At 40.5% G+C, this 21000-nt stretch overlaps 1 protein-coding gene and 1 long non-coding RNA gene across 6 annotated transcripts in view; one reads left to right on the top strand and one right to left on the bottom strand.

The window, feature by feature from the left end:
• The window catches only part of PHACTR1 (phosphatase and actin regulator 1), a 558358-nt gene that overhangs the window by 94674 nt on the left and 442684 nt on the right, over positions 1 to 21000 (top strand). The gene's annotated exons all lie outside the window — the stretch shown is intronic.
• LOC116869943 lies at positions 1400 to 10491 on the bottom strand. 2 transcript variants are annotated; one of them, XR_004383155.1, is made up of 3 exons: positions 10374 to 10491; positions 2423 to 2517; positions 1400 to 1436 (listed from the first exon to the last, which is right to left on the bottom strand). It is a non-coding gene; the product is annotated as an uncharacterized LOC116869943 (long non-coding RNA). The 2 variants fall into 2 exon arrangements; XR_004383154.1 differs by having other exon boundaries at positions 1434 to 1548.

The following is a 21000-nucleotide window of genomic DNA, read 5'->3' on the forward strand; positions in this document are numbered from 1 at the left end:
CTTTAAATTTATATACCCCTTGAATCATAGGAAATGGAGCTATATATTATATAATTAAACTTATATAGCCAGTTAATGCCAAAGATGATGAGTAGATACTAACTTCCACCTACGCTCTTCTATTTCTAGCCTAACTTATTTATTGAAGAAAAAATAAGTATTATTTACTCTTTATTAGTTTGTAGCCCTCATTAGCAGTTTATGATAGTGTAAAAGAAAAAAGAAAAGAAGGCTTAGGAACAAAAAGCTACATGCAAAATTAATTATTTTTATGTTCTGGCAAATGGACTATATAACTAGGCAAAAGAGAAGTTGAACAAGAAGCTAATTTTAAAAAGAAAAGATGTATCTACAAGTGTCAAAAAAAAAAGCAGTTTTAGAGATGACTGGCCTGATCCAAGTGATCCTAAGAAATTTGGAAAACACTGACTACTGACTTCATTAAATCTAAAATGCTATCAATCATAGGATGTACCATTATTTTATCTGTCACGAAAAAAGAGAAAACCAATTAAACCGTGACACAATGCTGTCTTATGTCATCAATTATAAGATGCATCTTGCTTCCTGAAATGTTAAAGTGTTTCTTAAAATGCACATAGTAGAATCAATGAAATACTCTTAAGCTTAAACCCATAGCAATTGATTAGGTCTCTAAACTCAACATTGACTGTCTTCCCCAGGAAAGCCCTTGACACCCAAGATCCTCATCACTATCATTTTATTCTGAGAGGAGAAATTTTAAAGTGACTGTGAGTTTGGGGGTTTATTCTCCTTTTTTAAGAGAAAATTGGTTTTTAATTCATTCTCTGTTCTTAGGTGAGAGAATGGCAAAATAAAAATCTTATGTGAAGATCGCTTATCTGTGTGGCTTTTCAGGGAGGAGGAGACACATTCCATTAGACAGTGAAGATGAGCGTGCATGTTAAAATATCAGGCTGCCCTTTCAAAGCTTGTGCATTCACTTGTGAATTGCTACCGAGCTGCACTGTCTTATCTGTGCTCTGCAAAATTGTGCTGCTCTTTGGTCTCATTATCTTTTTTTTTTTAATTTTTTAATTTTTTTATGAACATATAATGTATAATTAGCCCCAGGGGTATGGGTCTGTGAATCGCCAGGTTTACACACTTCACAGCACTCACCATAGCACATACCCTCCCCATGTCCATAACCCCACCACCCTCTCCCTAGCCCCCTCTCCCGGCAACCCTCAGTTTGTTTTGTGAGATTAAGAGTCTCTTATGGTTTGTCTCCCTCCCAATCCCATCTTGTTTCATTTATTCTTTTCCTACCCCCAAACTCCCCACGTTGCCTCTCCACTTCCTCATATCAAGGAGATCATATGATAGTTGTCTTTGTCCAGTTGACTTATTTCGCTAAGCATAGTACCCTATAGTTCCATCCACGTCGTCGCAAATGGCAAGAGCGCAGGCATCTGCGGGTTTTGGAGAATGGTCTCATTATCTTATCACTTCTCTGTGTGTCCTCTTTCGGGAAAGTCTTTGTGTCAGTACTGCTGCACTTAGTGACCCACAGAAGTCTGGTACCTTTGAGCCAAGCAAGGAAACTAATCAGGACCTAAGGACCGGGAGGAGGAGGGAGGAATTTAGACCTGAGATTGGTCTGTTCTAGGTCTCCTCTTCCACCCTCGCACCTGCACCACTAACCCTGACCAGCCTACCTTCAGGGGGAAGTGGGGAAGGAGGAGGCAGACTAGAGTGCATGGGGAGTTTACACTTGAGCTTCGAGTCTAAAATGAGTTTCAATAAATAGGAAAAAGAAACACATTACTGTCTATCCATACTGAAACATGCTAGGAGCATTGGGAGTGCCACCATACTCTTTTCTAAATTTCTCTAAGCTGTGCTCTAATTCAGAGTTTCCCAGTTTAGACACTACTGACGTTTGGGGACAGATAATTTGTTGGAAGGGGTGGGAGCTGCACTGGGTAGTGTAGGATGTTTACCTGCATCACTGGGTTTCAGATGCAGGTAGCACCCCCCCCAATTGCAACAACCAAAAATCTCTCCATCGCCAGCCAATGTCCTCCAGAAGGCAAAATTACCTCCCCACCTCTCTCCATATGAGAACCTCGCTCTAATGTCTCCAGAAAGAAAAGCTGCAGCGAATGGAGTAAAACTCCAAATAATAACAAATGAGCAATTGCTCCTCCACAGAGGGCTAAAAAGAATTCCTTATTCTAGAATTGGCCAAAGTCAAGCAGAGAGGGGGAAAAGATGATTACCATCACTTGCAAAATATTGTTTGGAACTGCCTTGTTGTCTCTCACCTTCTTTTGGAATAATGTCCATTGAATTATATGCCAGTTGAATTATGTGATGATTCTCATATTTAGCTCAGAGAAAACAACTCTGCATTTTATTCAGTGACCTCTAAGAGGCGCTTTGAAGTCTGACTTACGTTTATATATCTTTGAAAATTCTTTTGTCTCATCAATTTTCCCAAGTTCTTCCCGTATGTTCTGTCTTGCTTGGAATGACTCAGGCGCTGACAGCCTAGGAAATGAGAAAACATAGTGCATGAGTTTAAATACCTGAAAGGAGAGAATTCACTGAAATCAGATTTATTTGAAAGATGATGATTGGTCCCATTATACAATGATCTTTGCTGTATGAAATCATTTCTTATAGAAATTTTAATAAATATTATTTTATTAAGTATTATTTTTTGTCACTTAAGAGTAGGCATCAATTGACCACACTAGTATGAAAATACACATTCTAAAAAAATGAATAATCATTAACCCATAGAAATTTATTCAGAAACTTTATTGTAATTTACATGGGTTTTGCTACAGACTTGCTCAGTAACAGCAATGACTACCTCCTGTGCTGTTTGGAATCTCACCTCTCTTATCCTCAGCATATGTGTTGCAAAAGAATTTTCTTTTTTGGTTACATGTGGGTTGTTTGGGATTGGGCTTTTAACATTTTTTGGTAATGTCTGGGGCAAAAATTTATCAAACTCTCTTATTAGTTAAGTCAGAAAACTTCAGAAGAAATGACTCATCTGTACTCTTGAAAATATCACACTTGGAAACCATCAATTAACACAGTATGGAATTTACTTAACAATGCTTTTTGAGGTGTCAAACTCTTCAACTCCTTTGTAAAATAAATCTCTTCTTAAGTGATCTGGTTTACTTGAGGTCAAAGGGCCACAAGGACTTCACTTTTCTAGAAGCATGAGGTATGTATGCATGCATGTATGTATGTATGTATGTATCCAATTCTGGCTCACATTCTCTCAGCCTCAAATAGTCCTCCTTAGCCTCAACAGCCTCTACACGGTCACCTCCCTTCATGCCTCATTCCCTGCTCTGGCCCGCCATGACATGCTCAGAAAGACACTAATGGTGGATCGTCAACTTGAATGGCCTCCTATTTGCTTCCTTACATTGTAGTAGTGTTTGCTGCTGTTAACTAACCACAGTTCTGTCATGGAACTTCCATCCGTTGGCTTTATAAGGCTGCTTTCTCCTCCTCTTCCTACTCCCCAGATGCCAGTGTCGTAGTTTCCTCTTCCTCCTCCCTAATCATATCTATCTTTGTGTTGTAGACTTGATCCAGTTCTCTTTCTCTACTGTGGCTTAGAAATCCTACCCAGCCTCAGGGCTAGTGTATGCCTCCCAAATATATAGATTTGGAGTTCGCACTCTGGGTTTAAAATCTAACTGGGCCTCAGTTTCCAGTAGTTGTACCAGTAGGTCCACCACGCTGTCATGTGCGTAGGCTCCCATTCTAGACTCATGGCATCACTGTTGTCTTTGCCATCACCACACTTGAATCTAGAAGAAGCTTTCATGTCCCCCTTTTTTTCCTTCATGCCACACATTGTAGCAGTGGCAAACCAGGTAAGAGGGATTGTTATGATGTCTCTGCTGCCCCCTCCCTTGTTTTTCAGTCTCACATCCTGGTTCAGGTCCTTGTACCCTCTCTTGCAGCACGTGTCCTATTTTCTCCTTCTGATTTGTTCTACAAACCGCTGCTACAGCTTATCTCTTTATAAAGAATGATTCCTTCCAAAGAATGGAACAGTTTCCCAAGTTCAGAAACTTGTAGTGGTCCTTCTGATTATGCAATGCCTTCTACTTTCTGACGTCAACCTACTTATAGCTGCGATGTCCCACATGCCAGTTAACCCAGACAACTCCCTGTCCCCTGAATATGGTCCACTTGCTTGTCTCTGTGCTCTCACCCTGATCTCCAAGTATCCTCTCAGAACCCACACATCAGCGGCACCTGAGAATTTGCTAGAAAAGCAGATTTGGGCCAACCTCAGATCTGCTGACTGAGACACTCTGAAGGGAAGTCCCAGCAATCTGTGTTTTAATAAGCCCTTCAGGTGATTCTGATGTGTGCTAGCATTTGCAAACTCGAAATGCTTTTTCCTGTCCTTTCTGCTAAAATTTGCTCACATTTTTTTTAAGATTTTCTTTATTTTTTTGACTGACAGAGATCACAAGTAGGCAGAAAGGCAGGCAGAGAGAGAGGAGGAAGCAGGCTCCCCGCCGAGCAGAGAGCCTGATGCGGGGCTCGATCCCAGGACCCCGGGATCATGACCTGAGCCGAAGGCAGAGGCTTCAACCCACTGAGCCACTCAGGCGCCCCTGCTCACATTTTTTTTTGAAAAATTGCTTAGATATGAGGTGTGTCTATGAGGTTGTCTCTGATTCCCTGCTCTGCTCCTACATCAGCCTCTGTCTTTATCATGCCATTTGCAAGGTTCTTCCTTATTTCCCACTTATATGCACCTGTTGGGTCACCCCGGTAGATGTTATGCTCAAGGATAAGGAGGGCATGTGTGTGTGTGTTCGACTTTGTTTTATCCCCCGTCTTGGTATTTTGTCATTTGCTCTATATTGTTAAGAAATAGAATTGAAAGCAATAAATAAAACTTTCCTAATTTGTGAGTGATGTCATTCATCAGAATCTGGAAGGTTATCAGAAGCAATGAAATAGCACTTATAATTTGGGAGAATAGCTTTAATATTTTAATAAAATAAATCCAGTTTTTATTCTCACATGCCTCTTCTATTAGGAGGGGCCTGTCTGATATTGTGGTATTGACTTCAGAACATTTTGATGGTCTGATCTCTGGAAAAAAAAATTCTAACACCCAATAACATCACAGAGACAGGAAGTGATGTTTTCAGAATGCAAAGTCCATAGTACTATCGCAGTTGGCATGGTTGTTTTATCCAAAGGTGTATCTAGAAACAAAGAAAACCTTTTCCCAGACAAGTATGAAATTTAAGTTTTAAAACCAGTGTGCCTACATTTACCCAGTTGTCCTCCAGCTGTGATTTGAACTCTTAGCATTCCATTTTGAACCGCTGATATTTGTTGATTGATTTGAGTATTATTTAGTTATAATATAAAACCAAGTCATGATGATATGCACATATGTTTGATATAAAATAATCTTACAAGCCCAATTTTCTTAGCGAGCAGACTGGGAGGAGGGGTGAAGGGCAGAGAAATGAAAGGCAGAAAGAATAGGGTTTGGGTGTGTCACACTGGTGAGAGTAACCAATCTATAATTTCAAATGTAGCCATAAAGTGCAAAAACCTTGCTTTAATCGGTTTCTTTGCTTGAGATTGGGTAGGCAATTAAAGTTGCGACCAATTCACGCTTCTCATGATTGGCCGTAAAGAATTTAAGGTAATGAGTTCTAAATTAGGAAACTCACAGAGCGTCTACTCTATACTCAGCACTTAGAAAATGGCACCTTAGCTCTTAAAACCTCCCAGAAGGAAGATACAACAGCCTCATTTGACAAATGAAGTTGCCTCTGCAGGGGAGGCTAAGACCCTTGTCCAAGATCTACAGTCTGCATTGAGGAAACTCACCCAGACTTGAGCCTGAACACGATTGGGGCCCCTTGAAAGATGAAGGTCAGTGGTGCTCAACCTTCAGGTGCTTGCCGTCCTTTTGAATTCTAGACATTTTGGCAGGCATTTTAAAGAAAGGCAGAGACCGGGAACAACTCACGTCAGTGCTAGCTGTAGGGTAAACCCTTCCCCAGGAAGCAGTGGCTGCGTGTACATGTGAGCATCCTCAGCTCTCCAGCTTTTATTGGTGACTTGCTCCTCTCTAGGCCCTGTGGACCGTGAGCAGAGCTGTGTGTGGCTCTCTCTGCACATCTGGACCCAGGAGGCCCATCTCCGTCCTCCAGTGAGGGGACTTCGCTATGTTGGAGCTTGAAGTTAACCACACATTTCACCTCCACACTTTGTGACATATCCTCTCAACTCAACCTGACAGTCATTGTGGAATATTCCGTTATAACAAAAATAAGCTTTACACGTGGCTAAAATTTTGGCAGCATGTGTGACCGGATTGCAATACTCAAGGCCCCCTGGAAGATATCATCTCGCATCTTTTGAATGATTATATAGTGGAATATAAAGGCTTGGTCTATCATATAACAGAAACGTGAACAGAAAATTTTAAATGATGCTAATTGGATTCTTAAAAGCCTCTTAAAAATTACGACTTCTGCCATTCATAGCATGCTTTAATACTAGAAATTATCTTTCATAGAGTATAATTTCATCAAACAATGCATTTTTTAATAAATCAGGTCTCCATGATATATTTCACTAGTAAGTGCTATAAATTCAATCTTTAAAATGATTAAAATACTTCAAACTCCCTGGGAAAAAAATGACTGTCCTTAAAAAACATAGCCAGGAGGACATGTATTTTCAGAATCTTGAATTTGTTTGCATGATAACTGCAATTACAAATCTGGAGTTTTTAATCTAGCAATCAGATGACAAGATGAGCAATTACCATTCCATGCTTAACTATTTTTATGATGACTTTTTTCCCAAAGCAGCTGTTGTAGTTAAAAACGCAAAGATTCTTATTTTTTCTTCCCATGCTACAGTATTTTAGCAAACAAATCTCTGTTTCCCAAAACATAAAGAGTCTGATTCTGAAGATGATGTAACACATGTGTACTTTCATAGAGTTTCCAGTGCTTAATGATCTTGTAGATGTGGGCTTTTATTTTTTTTAACCTCACAGAATGCTTAGTGTAGAATGGCTATCCAATGAGTAGTTCATGAATGGAGGAGTGAATGAGTAATATTTGGATTATTTGACTGTATCTTTCTAAAAGTGATTGTGTGTGTGTGTTTATGTGTTAGCAACTGGTAAAGAAAAGCCAAAATATTTACTGATGCTATTTTCTTTTCTTCCTTGACTGGCTGATGACATTAAAGAGGTAGATAACGTTCTCTGGAGAATTTCAAACAAGAGACACAAGTGTGCATTAGAGAGTTTGAGTCTCTGTGTTAATTACAATGTCAACTCAACAAAATACAAGGGAATGAGAAAGAGAGGATGATGGATAAATAAATAGATAAATACCATGATCAATGCTGATTTCAGATATTTTGTTTTCCCAGCAGACTGTTTTGGTTAGAACAGAGACATGTAAAATCTTATCAAAGAGCAGGCAGAAACTCTGATCAAAACTCTCACACCAACCCAGTCTTAGTGAATCCATCTAAAAAGATGCTTCCTTTATAACACCTTCACTATTCATCACAGGCATTGCTTGTTCCTTCCCTGTCTCTGTGTCTTACACTTACTTGCATCCTTTCTATTATTACTTGTTATGCTGACCTCCCCCCAAAATATTTGTTTGGCTGTTCTCCCAATAGCCTTATTGTAACTTTAATGGGTAAGACCAAGTTTTAATAATCTTGGCACCTGCTGTGTCTGGCATAATGTTTTTACCCAATGGAAGTTGTTGAGTTTGATTGAGGGAGGGTAATTATGTAACATACTCATACCTCAGCTGCTGTTACTTTAAGAAGATTTACAGTTTAAAAGTAAAATCTGAAGAAATCAAATTTTCCACTTAGGCTTCAGGACTGTTTCTGTAATTTTAATAGGTTTGGTTTTAATATATACACCAGGTCATCCTGGAAACAGAGATCACAGTGTAGAACTTGGCCATTCCTGTTTGTAGGAACTTTTTCTTAGTTTCTCCGTGACGTCTCAAAGTAGAGCTCTGTAGCAAGTTCTGACACATATAATGAGTCAACATATTCGTGACAAGCAGGTAACTTTTCCATTATAACTTTGTGTGCAAAAAAAGTATTTTGCCACCCACATAGTTTCAAATATGACATTAATGTGATTCATTGTAATCTCGTGTGCAGAAACTAGTTTCTTGAGAGCAATTACTAACCTATACAACAAAATTCTTAATCGGTCTCTGAAATCTTAGTACCGTTATTCAGTCCATGGGCACATTTAAAAATACACTTTCAAGGGTGCCTGGGTGGCTCAGTTGGCTGGGGGTCCAACTCTTGGTTTTGGCTCAGTCTTGATCTCATGGCTTGTGAGATCCAGCCCTGTGTCGGGCTCTGCATTCAGCCGAAGTCTGCTTGAGATTCTCTCCCTCTGCCCCTCCTCTCGCTCTCTCTCCCTCTCTCTCTCAAATAAATAAATAAATCTTTTATACTTTCAAATTTTAAAAATTTGTGGAAAATAAATTTTCATCGCATTTCAGTAGAATTATTCATCAATTCCCATCAAAGGTACTTTCATTTAATTTGTTTCAGCAATTCTCATAAAAATTTATCCTGACGGCAATTTTATAGGTGCCAAAGGATACGTCTATAAAATTCATGATATTAGGGTTACCAAAACTAGTAACAATTAGAAACCACCATCATATACAAGAGTAGTGGTTAAACTACATTAAACTGGTACAGTGGAATACAAGGGAGGTATTTTAAATGACATAGAAATATTTTCGTGAATTATGATAAAGGTTAAAACATCAGGTTGCAAAACTATGCAGGCTCAACCCCTTTTTGAAATATAATACCTAGATGAAAAAAAGGGAGAGAACATCTCTCAGTATTGCTGCCACATCTTTAGGTAAAAAAATGGTCATGGTTTCTACTGTCTTATTTGTAGCTATATGTACTTTCTGACTCTCTGTAATAAACACAGATTGCTTTAGCAGTAAGGCAAATAAAAGCTTTCACTGATATTTACACAGATTCTTTCCCATGGTATTAATAACAACAATTCCCCTAGTGTAGGAATAGCAGATACTCCACACTCAAGAGACCCCACTCAAAAATTTCAGCACTTTGCCCTAAGTAACCTTGATGGAACCTTATTTTTTCTCCACACTGGGCTCTTAATTATCCATTAATCCAAGCTAGCATGAGAGGTGAAACCTGTTTGCCAATTCTATTCTATCAAACAAAACAAAACAAAACAAAACAAAACAAAACAAAACAAAACTCTGTCCCTGGGATTGAAATTCTCTTGTTGCATTCCAGTGTTTTATATAATAGTGTTTTAATTTCTCCGCTCAAAAAAAACTTATCTTTCCTTCCAAGGAAGTAATGTAGACTAATAAAATGGTAGATGGGAGGCCAGATGTCTTTCCTGGAGAAAAAAAAATTAATGCTTTAAATAAGCTTCATAGTTCTTGTTCATACAAGATCAGATACAGATGCAAAGGCCTCTGGATTAGAACTTTCCTTTTATCTCCCCCCCCAAAAATATATCAAACTTTATCTTTTGTGGATAGCAAGTCATGTGATTTGACTATTCTTCCAATGGATGGTTAGAACAATAAATATGTTTTAACATAATTCTTCTTGGTATTAAAGTCCAAGGCCTCACCCTCGTAAGGAAAGTGGTCTAGGACCCTAAAACTAGTGGATGGAAATATAGAATAAATGAACTGAATTTACTTAAAACCTTTATCAAGGCAGCCCACTTCCATTGCCTGGCTAGTCATCTTCGCTTGTCAAGAAGTCCCTTATATGTAGTATATTCAGTTTGGGTGGGTATGGGGCAGAGCTAGTCAAGTGAAATCTATCTGGGTTAAAAACAAAATCATTCCTCCGATTATTTCTCTCTTCATAAGGTACACTCATCTCAAAATCTACATGTTTTTAAACTCATTTTTTCCACTGGTAATTAATTGAAAGGGGGGAACAAAGTTGCTCCCTATTTTATGACAATTTAGCATTTGATCTTACATCTCCTTTTCTCCCCAGAATAATTCATATTCCTCTTCCTGAAGATGATACCTCTTTCTTATTCCCAGGCATTTATAAAAACACTCTCACTGAATTTCACTTAAGATCTGTGTGATGCTCCTTTGGCTTTCAAAAAAAAACCCAGAGATACACTTGGGTTCTCTCTGTGCATTGTGTTTCTCGTAAAAAAAATCCCTGACAGGTCTTAGCAGCTGCAGAACTGGAAGGCTGTTCCCTCTGTCAGGAAGTGACAGTGGCTTGCATTCCAACATCTTCTCTGAGGTGACCCAAGAGCAACCACCCTGGCGCGCCCTGCTCACCCCTCAGTGTTCTTGGCCCCACTTCTCTCACTAAGTGTGGTCTTCCTCCTCTGTCGCCGGTGACATCTTGCTTCCCCCTTCCCCTGTCATGGCTTCTGCTTGCTTTTCTCTCTGTGCTTCTTTGTTCCTGCTCTGCTCTATTGTATGTCACCTCTCTGTGTGTCTCATTCAGACTCCTCAACAAAGAGCATCTTACCCCCTCGTACCACATGGAGAACACTCAGGAAGCAGCAGGCTTCTTAGGACTTAAATGGCTGCCTTTGTGTCAGGTGTCCATCCTCCTGCCTATTAGATGTGTCTGTGTTCCAGAAACTCTTCAGAAATGGCCATGGATTCAGCACGTGTTTCTTCCACCACGTGTCTGGTAGCTCAGTGTCCTAGATTATTCTGCGAGCTGCAAGGTGGTGTGGCACTTAACGTAATATGAAGAGGCTTCATTGCTTGTTTCCTGTCATTCAGAGATGGCATACGGGGGTTTCAGAAATCAGAGGAAGAAGGAAGTGTCATAGTTTGAGAAAATGTTGAAAAATGTAGGGGCTCACAATTTGCCTAGTCACATGAACCTTTGAAATAAATGCAACATAAGATCCGGCCCTGGGTTTATTTAAAATCATTACATAGGGGTGCCTGGGTGGCTCAGTGGGTTAAAGCCTCTGCCTTCAGCTCGGGTCATGATCTCAGGGTCCTGGAATCGAGCCCCGCATTGGGCTCTCTGCTCAGCGGGGAGCCTGCTTCCTCCTCTCTCTCTTTCTGCCTGCCTCTCTGCCTGCTTGTGACCTCTGTCTGTCAAATAAATAAATAAAATCTTTTAAAAAATAAAATCATTACATAAAATGCATCCTGATTATAGATGGTTATGCTGGAGAATATTGTCTCATTACTGAAAAGAACTGGTAGGTTTCAATAATTTGACTTGTTCAAAGTTTATACAGGTTTTTTTGGCAAGAAACATTCCCTGTCTTGACATGGGTGGTGGTTACAAGGGTATGTACAAACAGGAAAAAAAATCCTTGCGCTGGACACTTAAGCTTAGTGTACTTGATGCATTCTATTTGATTTTACTTGGCATTTGCTATCCTTCCATTTGAAGGACATTGCATGATTTCCTTCTTCTTTCCCAACCCTATCTTGGCCAAATCTTCTCCAGCTTGAGGCTCTAGCTTAAACAGGCCCTACACTGCTCGATCTTCTCTTCCTGTCATTCTACCCCACATCCGTCACCTTTTCTGAAGTACTTCTGATCTGCTTCTGTCTTCATCGGGTACACTTACTTCAGTAACTCATGTCTTTCTGTTACTGCCTACTTACCAGTATACTTCCTAAAGGCAGGCATCATCCTTCATTTTGCCTTTATGTCTCCATGACAGCCAGCACAGGACTTAACTCATAGTAGGATTTCACTAAGGACATGACTCCAGGGGGACACCTGTGTGGCTCAGTCAGTAAGCCTCTGCCTTTGGCTCAGGTCATGATCCCGGGATCCTGGAATCGAACCCCGAGTCAGGCTCCCTGCTCAGTAGGAGGTCTGCTTCTCCCTCTCCTTCTGTCTCTCCCCCTAGCTCCTGTTCTTTCTCTTTCCCTCTCACAAATAAATAAAATAAAATTTAAAAAAAAAAAAAACAAAAGAGGACATGACTCCAGGAATGTCAGAAATGCCAGGAACCATAGAGACCCATGGCCCTTTATTCTTTCTGAAGGAGATAGCTGATACACAGGGTGTGTGTAGGGAAAGACGAACCAGCACGAATTTTTTTGTTATTAATAAAAATTTTACAATTTTATTTTTTTTTACTTACGTTAAATGCGTAGACATAAGATGAAATCAACCATCTTTGAAGTCTACAATTCCTTCACCATATTGTGCACCTACCACCTTTATCTGGTTCCCGCACATTTTTATCAGCCTAAGAGAAAACCCTGTACCCATTAAGCAGGCTCCTCTGCTTCTTCCCCATCCCCAGCTCCTGGCAACGGCTAATCTGCTTTCTGTCTCCATGGATTCGCCTATTCTGGACATTTCATATAAATGGAATTATACAATATGTGGCCTTTTGTGTCTGGCTTCTTTCATTTAGCATAATGGTTTTGAGGCTCATCCGCCAGGCATCGTGTATCGGGGCTTCATTGCTTTGCATGGCTCAAATACTAGCGTTTTTGAGCACGAACAAAGCAGCAGATACCGTGCCAGCTTCTTTCCATATGTAACCCCATGTAGTCCCCCGTAGCAGCCCCAAGAAGCATAAATAGTATTATCTTGATTTTACAGATCTGAATACTAAGGTTCAAAGAAGTGATGTCTCTAGCCCCTTTGGAAAGTGAGCCAACCAGCCCATCTGGTCTGGGATCCACATTCCTGACCCAAGTGTCCCTCTTGCTAGGATCCTTACCTCACATCTGGGTCTGTCTGTGCATTCCCTGCTGACATATTAGTGACACAGCCTGAGATTTCGGAGTGGGCCACCCAGACCCTTGTCTATGGATAAACAAGACCCTTGTCTTGTTTGAAATCACCTGTTAGTTCTCAATACAGATACTTCACAGAAATGTCCATTGCTCTCCAGTGGTGGGTAAAGTTTCAGACCCTTGAAACCTGAAAGCAATTTTCCGTCAGTGCCTGGTGATCACCAGAAAAGGAGGTCTCCTCCAGCTTTGTTTAAACTGCTGAAAAGAGGGGGTGCTCTGAATATGTATGAGCATCACGGAGGCAGCAACAGCAGAGGTGAATTTTAGTAATTAATTCATTAGGCCAATTTATTTCTCTAATTGGTGGTGAAGATTTGTCAACTAGGAGATAGTAAAAACAATTAAAAATTTTAAAAAAACTTGAAACTTAGTGGAGTTTGAGTATTAATGATGCACAGAGAGATGAAAGCAGACAGGAGGCCCTAATTATTTCTCAAATAAGTGTTTAAATATTTACAAATTGCATTTCAATGAAACTCATTTTTATTTTTATAGGCATGTGCTTGTCTCCATTTGGGCTGGGATATTGGTTCCAAACACAAGTCCGGAGGGCCCCTTCACAGTTGGAGGGTAGCATTCTTAACCTTGCGTTCATAACCACTCCAGGGGGACAGGGAACACCTTGAAATTACCTGGAAAATGTTCCATGTGTGCATTTTTCTGTGATGGGAACGCAGAGCTTTTTGTCAGATTCTCAGTCTAGGAACCAGTACTTCACAGTTTTCTCCCTGACCCCCTGAAGTGGCAGCCAGCTGACAATGTGGGACCCTAACTTTCTCTGCGATGGGAAGAGGGGCTTCTGTCATCCCAAATACCCTGACGGCCAGCTGGCCCCTTAGCAGGGACTTGGAGCCCAGCCTCAGAGAGGCTGTCCCTCTACACCTTCCACATGTCCCTCTCTTACTAGTAAACCAAACCAAACCAAACCAAACCAAACCAGAGACTGCAGCAAACACAGGGGCCCGTAGGTGAAGGTTAACACTGGAACCAGGCAGCTACCGGAGAGTTTTCTGCAGAGAACAAGAGTGAGCAGAGCCTTGTAACTCAAAGTGTAGCCCATAGACCAGCAGCAGCAGCAGCAGCATCCCCACCCTGTCCCCCACACCCCTCACTACCCCCCACCCCGCCGAGTTTGTTAGAAATGTAAAATCTCAGGCCCCACCCAGATCAGCTGGATCAGAATCTGCATTTTTAGCTGGCTGCCTAGGGATTCCTAGACCCAGTAGAGTTTAAGAAACACTGGTCAGGCTGGTGTGCTCATCTGGACACCACTCTCCATTCTCAGCATGGCTCCTTGTCCTCCATCTCCTGTAGGAAGCCACATCCTCTCTCATCGCCCTGATTCTAGCTCCTGCTGGTCCCTGACGTCAGTTAAGGAAGCCGCAGTTTCTAATGCCTGTGATGTCCCCTCCAGCCTCTGTCTGGTGCACACACTCTTGTGGCTGCCTTTCCTTGGTGGTGCTGTGATAGGAAGAGAGAAAGGGGGCGCCTGGTGGCTCAGTTGGATGAAGTGTCCTGCTCTTGATTTCAGCTCAGGTCATGATCTTACGGTCATGAGATTGAGCCCCATGTTGGGCTACATGCCGGCTGTGAAGCCTATTTAAGATGCTCTCTCTCTCTCTCCCTCTGCCCTTTCCTCTGCTCACTCTTGCACACGTGTGTGCTCTCTCTGTCTCTCAAATAAATAAAGAGAAGAAGAAGAGAGAAATGAATTGGGAGATTCAGTTCTCCAATCCCTTCTCCATGGGCCATACAACCATAAGCAGGTCATGGCCTCCTGGGCCTTGTTTCTTCATCTTCAACCTTCACAGGGTTGTGGTAAGGATCAAAGATGCTGAAAAGCATATTGTGCCTGGTTCCCAAACTGTTTCTTTTATTTTTTTAAAGCCACTTTATTGAGGTATGTGTGACATGCAAAAATATATTCCTGTTCAATGTGTCCAACTTGATAAGTTTGGGGACAGGTAGGCACCCATGAAGCTACCACCACCAACCAGGTTATATATATATATATATATGTATATATATATATATATCCATCACCTTCCAAAGTCTTCTCCTGCCTCTTTTTTATTATTATCACTGTTATTCTTGTGTTATTATTATTTTATTATTTTATCATGGTAAGAACATGTAATGTAGGGTCTACTTTCCTGGCAAATTTAAAGTGTACACTACAGCATCGTTGGCTGTTGGCACTGCTCTGTGTGGTACATCTCCAGAACTTACTCAGCTCTCTGGAAAGGCAATGAATTGGGAGCTAGCGAGTATGCTTTTCTTTTCTTCTTCTATTTTTTTTTTTTTTAGATTTTATTTATGTATTTGTCAGAGACGGAAAGAGCATGCAAGCAGGGGGAGTGGCAGGCAGAGCAGGAAGTAGGTTCCCCACTGAACAGGGAGCTGGATGTGGTACTTGATCCTTGCGCCCTGGGATGACCTGAGGGTGACCTGGGATGACCTGAGCTAAAGGCAGACGCCCAACCAACTGAGCCACCCAAGCATCCCAACGAGTCTGCTTTTCTTATAGCTGATCAGGCTCTGACTAGTTTTGTGTGAGTTTAGGTAAGTCTCTTCCTCTTTGTCTCCTGGCTTATAAAATGAGACTTTGACCACCATGCTGTCATATCTTTCCTGACCCTGTCATTTTATGTATTACCTCGAGGAGGAAGCCATCACCCACCAGATGTTCTACAAATGATGAAAAATGCTGCACTGTAGAGTCAAATGCTTGAAGGGTATCCCTTGGGACAAATACATGTTCACTGTTCCACTTCCGCAAACATTAATTCCCCCCCCCCAATAGTGATTCTGAGTTACTCTGACTGCTTTATGCAACCCAGAGCCCAAATCCTTGGTCCTTTGTGAGATAGTCTCCATTGGGTTCGCCTCAAAACACAACGCACTTCACACGCATTGAGCAGGGTTGCCAACGCCTCCATGACAAAATGAAAAGATTAATTTTTGAATTTCAGTACTTGGTGTTTATCTGTTTTGGTGCCAACTGCCATTGTCATGACACAGTCTCCCATGCAGACAATTATAAAATCACGCTGAAGGAATCCATTCTAATTGTTTTGCTTGGAGTTATAATTCAATGAAGAGGCATCGTGTATTTAATTAGGAGGGCCACCACGCTTTGTTTGAAGTTTCAGCCATTCTTTGACTTCCTGTAGATATGACTCTTTCTCACCAAACCATCTCAAGGAGCACCCCCGCAAAGCCAAGGAAGTATAAGGAATGGCTTCGGTGGTGGCAAATTAATCTGTTCCCCAGGATTGAATAGTGGGCGCTAGTGAAGTTGCTCTTGCCTCTTTGTGCTTTACAAATGGAAAAGGAAGACAATAATCATTCTCCTCTTTTCACTGAGCGTTACTGACAGTGGTGTGGGAGGGGAATGAGTGATGAGAGAACAGCCCCTTAACTCCACCTTCTCCCAGATTAAGTCAAACTGGAGAAATCCCAGCTCATACCCAAAAAAGGGGGACCAAGTACCGGCTTAGGGGGAAGTTAAAAGAGAGAGCTGATTCATTGTCCTTCAGTTATTTTTTACTTCTACGTTTTATCCCTTTGTCTCTTTTCTGCCCTAGACAGCTTCCATTACCTAACTGAACACATAAGAGGATGCAGAGCCTTTCCACAAGAAATTAATGGTGTTTACGAAGTTTGGTTCCCTTTTCCTCATGCATGCCCATCTCCTAGGGGAGCAAAGCTCAGTTTGCAAGGGGAAGAATATTTCCACTGGGGACAAGAGCAAGTTAACCCAGCACAGCTCATCACCCCTAAGGGTGGACCCTTTCTGGATATGTAAATAACAGCAGCACATGAATATTATTAAATTCTAGAACCTTCCACCAATGCTACTTTGAATAGTTTCCTTTTGACTCAGAACTGGAACTCAGCAAGTGATGCTTAATTTAAATGAACATTGGCATTAACTTGAAGAGGCTGTCAACCTCTCATTAATATCCTGATGATACCTGATCTATTCAAAATAGGTACAAACCACTCACCCTTTTATGAGAGCTGTTTTACCAGACCCATTCTTTTTGAGCCTCAAAGAATGGATGTCATCTCTTAAACATTTTATTCCTCTCTTAATCTGAGGTTCTCTCTAAGGAAAATTCAGTCATTCCCTTTAGCCTTTTAGATTTATGTAATTAAACCCTGTGGGTGTGTATCTTGGGTTTCATATCAGGGAGCGACAAAGCCTGATTAGTCTCACTCCCCAGGGACAAGTCACTAGTCTGAGACAGGTTTCTTCTTATTTTTGAGAGCCTCGTATTGTTTGACATCCTGGTTTGGAGACCTCTATCACTTGTGCCGTTATCCCGCAAATTACATCTGACACTTTTTGTCTGTCTTCACAACTTTAAAGTATCTTACAGTGTTTCAGCAGTGGGAAATCCTGTTTTCATCTACGTAAATTGCAATAGCCCAGGCTTAGAAGAGAGGCTTTGATTTTTTTTTTTTTTCCTTTTGCTTTGAAGGATCTTTCCAATTTTATTAACAGACCAGGACAGTCAGAAGGATGTGGTAACAAGTGTCAAAAAACATCGTGAATTACCTATTTCAAGAACAAAGATCGAGTTATCAGAACAGTATTTACATTGGGGTAGGCTGTGTAATGGAGTTTTTATGGCTTAGCTGTGAGAGCCCCCACTGGGGTTAGCTGTGAGAAAGGAGAAAACCACTTTGGTGACTCAGAAGGATGCTCATAATTTATACTGAGGAAGAGGATAGAGAGGACAAATAAGGCAGTGTGTGAGTGTGTGTGTGTGTGTGTGTGTGTGTGCACCCATGTGTGTGGTACATGCGTGTAGTGGCAGGATTTTTACAGTGGTAGTATGGCTTCCCTGAAGTATGAGTTTAGTCATACTTGTGTAGTGATCTAAAGATGATACTTTTTATAAACCTTTACTGCCTTCTGGTATTTTTAGTGAGTGGTGGGAGAAAAGATTGACAAAGGGGACTTTGACCAAGAAAATGGTGAAAACAAAATTATAAAGCAGGTGAAGTTTCTGCCTCTGTCTCCCTTTTCTGCAAACTTTTTACTGCTCTCCATACCTCCTTCAGAATTTTCCATCCATTAAATCCTGGGAAAATAGTTTTAAACTTATTCATAGCAATACTAAATGGCTTGGTAGTTCATAAAGTAAAATGGTTAAAGGTTGGAAAGATCTGGGGTTGAATCCTGGCTCTGCCACGTACTGTAGAATCTTGGACAAGTTCTTCTCTGAGACTCAGTTTCTTATACTCAAAAACGGGAAGAATCAAACCTTCCCAGTGAATTGCTATGATTGAGTAAGGTAGTGCTTTAAGGCACTGAGCGTAGGAGCTGGGACATGGTAAATGCCTAAAAATGATAGCTTTTGTTATTGTTGTATTACATCACCCCAAAGGGAGAAAAGAGATTTCAAATCTTGGGGAATTTTTCTAACACTTAAGTTGGAAGACTTTCATTATATTTTTCGGGAAATATAAATACTGAAATCAAGCCACTTCCTATTAGGAAGGGGGACTATGTATCACACAGTATCACCACTAATTCAAAATAAGCAAATGTTTGGGCGCCTGGGTGGCTCAGTGGGTGAAGCCGCTGCCTTCGGCTCAGGTCATGATCTCAGGGTCCTGGGATCAAGTCCCGCATCGGGCTCTCTGCTCAGCAGGGAGCCTGCTTCCCTCTCTCTCTCTCTCTCTCTCTCTCTCTGCCTGCCTCTCTGTCTACTTGTGATCTCTCTCTGTCAAATAAATAAATAAAAATATTTTTAAAAAATAAGCAAATGTTTAATTTTTTTTTCATCTTTATTCAGGTATAATTGACACATAAAATTGTATGATAATTAAAGTGTGCATCATGGGGATTTAATACATGCATACATTGGGCAAGAATTCCCCCAATCTAAGTAATTAATATACCCATCACCTTACATATTTATCTTTTTTATGTACGAGAACATTTAAGTTCTACTTTGTCAGAAAATTTCAATTATATAATACAGTATTAGCAACTGTAGTCACCATGTTTCGCATTCACTCTTCAGATTTTATTCATCTCTGACTCACTTTGTACCTTTTTACCAACTTCTCTGTGTTGTTCCCAACACCCCTAGCACCAGATGAGCACTCTTCTATCCTGTTTCAATGAGTTAACCTTTTTTTTTTTTAAATTAGATTCTACATATAAGTGATACCATGCAGTATTTGTCTTTCTCTGTCTGACCTATTCCACTTACTGTAATGTCCCCAAGGTCCATCCGTATTGTCCCAAATGGCAGGATTTCCCTTCTTTCTCATGGGTGAATAATATTCCATTATATATGTATACCACCACATCTTCTCTTCCCATTCATCTGTTGATGGACACTTAGGTTGTTTCAGTGTCTTCGTTTTTGTGAATAGTGCTGTGATGAAGATGGGAGTACAGATACCTCTTCAATATCCTGTCTTCATTTCCTTTAGATATACACCCAGAAGTGGGATTGCTGGTCATACAATATTTCTTAATTTAATTTTTAGCAGAACCTGCATTCTGTTTTCCCTAATGGATGAACCAGTTTACATTCCCATCATCAGGACACAAGGCTTCCCTTTCTTCACATCCTTGCCAACGCTTGTTATCTCTTGATTTTGAATGATAGCCTTTCTAACAGGTCTGAGGTAATACATCATTGTGGTTTTGACTTGTATCTCCCTGACAATTAGCAATGTAGAGCACCTTTTCATGTACTTGTTAGTGATTTGCATGTCTTCTTTAGAAAAATGTCTACTCAGTTCCTGTACTCATTTTTTTATTCTGTTGTTTGGGGTTTTGGTTTTGTTTTGTTTAGCTTTTGAAATATATGAGTTCTTTATATATCCTAGATATTAACTCCATATCAGACATGTGATTTGAAAACATTTTCTCCCTTCCATAGGTTGCCTTTTCATTTTGTTTCTTTTGCTATGCAGAGGTATTTTAGTTTTATGTAGCCCCACTTGTTTAATTTTGCTTTTGTTTTCAAATCCAAAAAAATCATTGCCAAGACCAATGTCAAGAAGCTTACCCTCTATGTTTTCTTCTAGGAGTTTTACGGCTGCAGGTCTTACATTCAAGTCTTTAACCCATTTTGAATTGATTTTTGTGTGTGGTGTGAGATAGGGTTCCAGTGTCACTTTCACATGTGGCTGTCCAGTTTTCCCAACACCATTCCTTGAAAAGATTATCTTTTCCTCATCATATATTTTTGGCTCCTTTGTCCTGTATTAATCAATCATACATGCCTAGGTTTATTTCTGGGTTATATATTCTGTTGTATTGATCTATGTGTGCATTTTGTGTGAGTACCACACTCTCTAGTTTACTATGGCTCTGTAATATAGTTTGAAATCAGGAAGTGTGATGCCTCTAGGTTTGTCCTTCTTTCTCAGGATTGTTGTAGTTATTCAGGATCTTTTGTGCTTTGATACAATCTTAGAATTGCTTTTTCTCTTTCTGTGAAAAATGTCATTGGAATATTGACAGGAATTGTATCAAATCTGTAGATTGCTTTCGGTAGGATGGATACTTTAAGTAAATGTTTATTTTTAAGTTATTTTGTTTTTTGGGAGTGTAAGAATATGTCATTTAGTATTTACTGTGCAACACACCATCCTAAAACTTAGCCTAAAATGACATTTATTATTTCTCATGATTCTGAATTTTCTTTTAATCTGAGTGTTTCTTTTAATCTGAGCCAGTGCTGCTGGTCTAGATGGTCAGGAATGGTCTCACTCACATGTCTGGGGTCTCAGCTGAGACAGGTGAGGTGGCTGGGCTGGCTGGAGCTTGTGTTATCCTCCAGGAGGCTAACCTGAGCTTTTTGGCACTATGGCAAAGGAGTTCCCAGCAGTAGAAAGGGCGGATCCTCAAAAGCAAGCACTTTTCAGCCTCTGTTTGCTAATTAGTCAAAGCATATCCCATGGCTGATGAAGATCGAAGAATTAGAGCACCCACCACTGATGGAAGTTACTACAAAAAAAACCTATGGTCATTCAAACTCCACAATACAGGGGTTTTAGGCTAGCCAGTCCTTCTAATCTCCATACACAGCCCTAAAGAGAGTTCTTCGAGTATTCTGTAGTGAGTCTACAGCTTTTTTCCCATAAAGAAATGGAGGTCTTTGGGAAAGTGCAATACTTTTTAGAG

The sequence above is a fragment of the Lontra canadensis genome, unplaced genomic scaffold (genome assembly GCF_010015895.1).
Source record: "Lontra canadensis isolate GAN:19392208 unplaced genomic scaffold, GSC_riverotter_1.0 scaffold21, whole genome shotgun sequence".
Taxonomy (NCBI): domain Eukaryota; kingdom Metazoa; phylum Chordata; class Mammalia; order Carnivora; family Mustelidae; genus Lontra; species Lontra canadensis.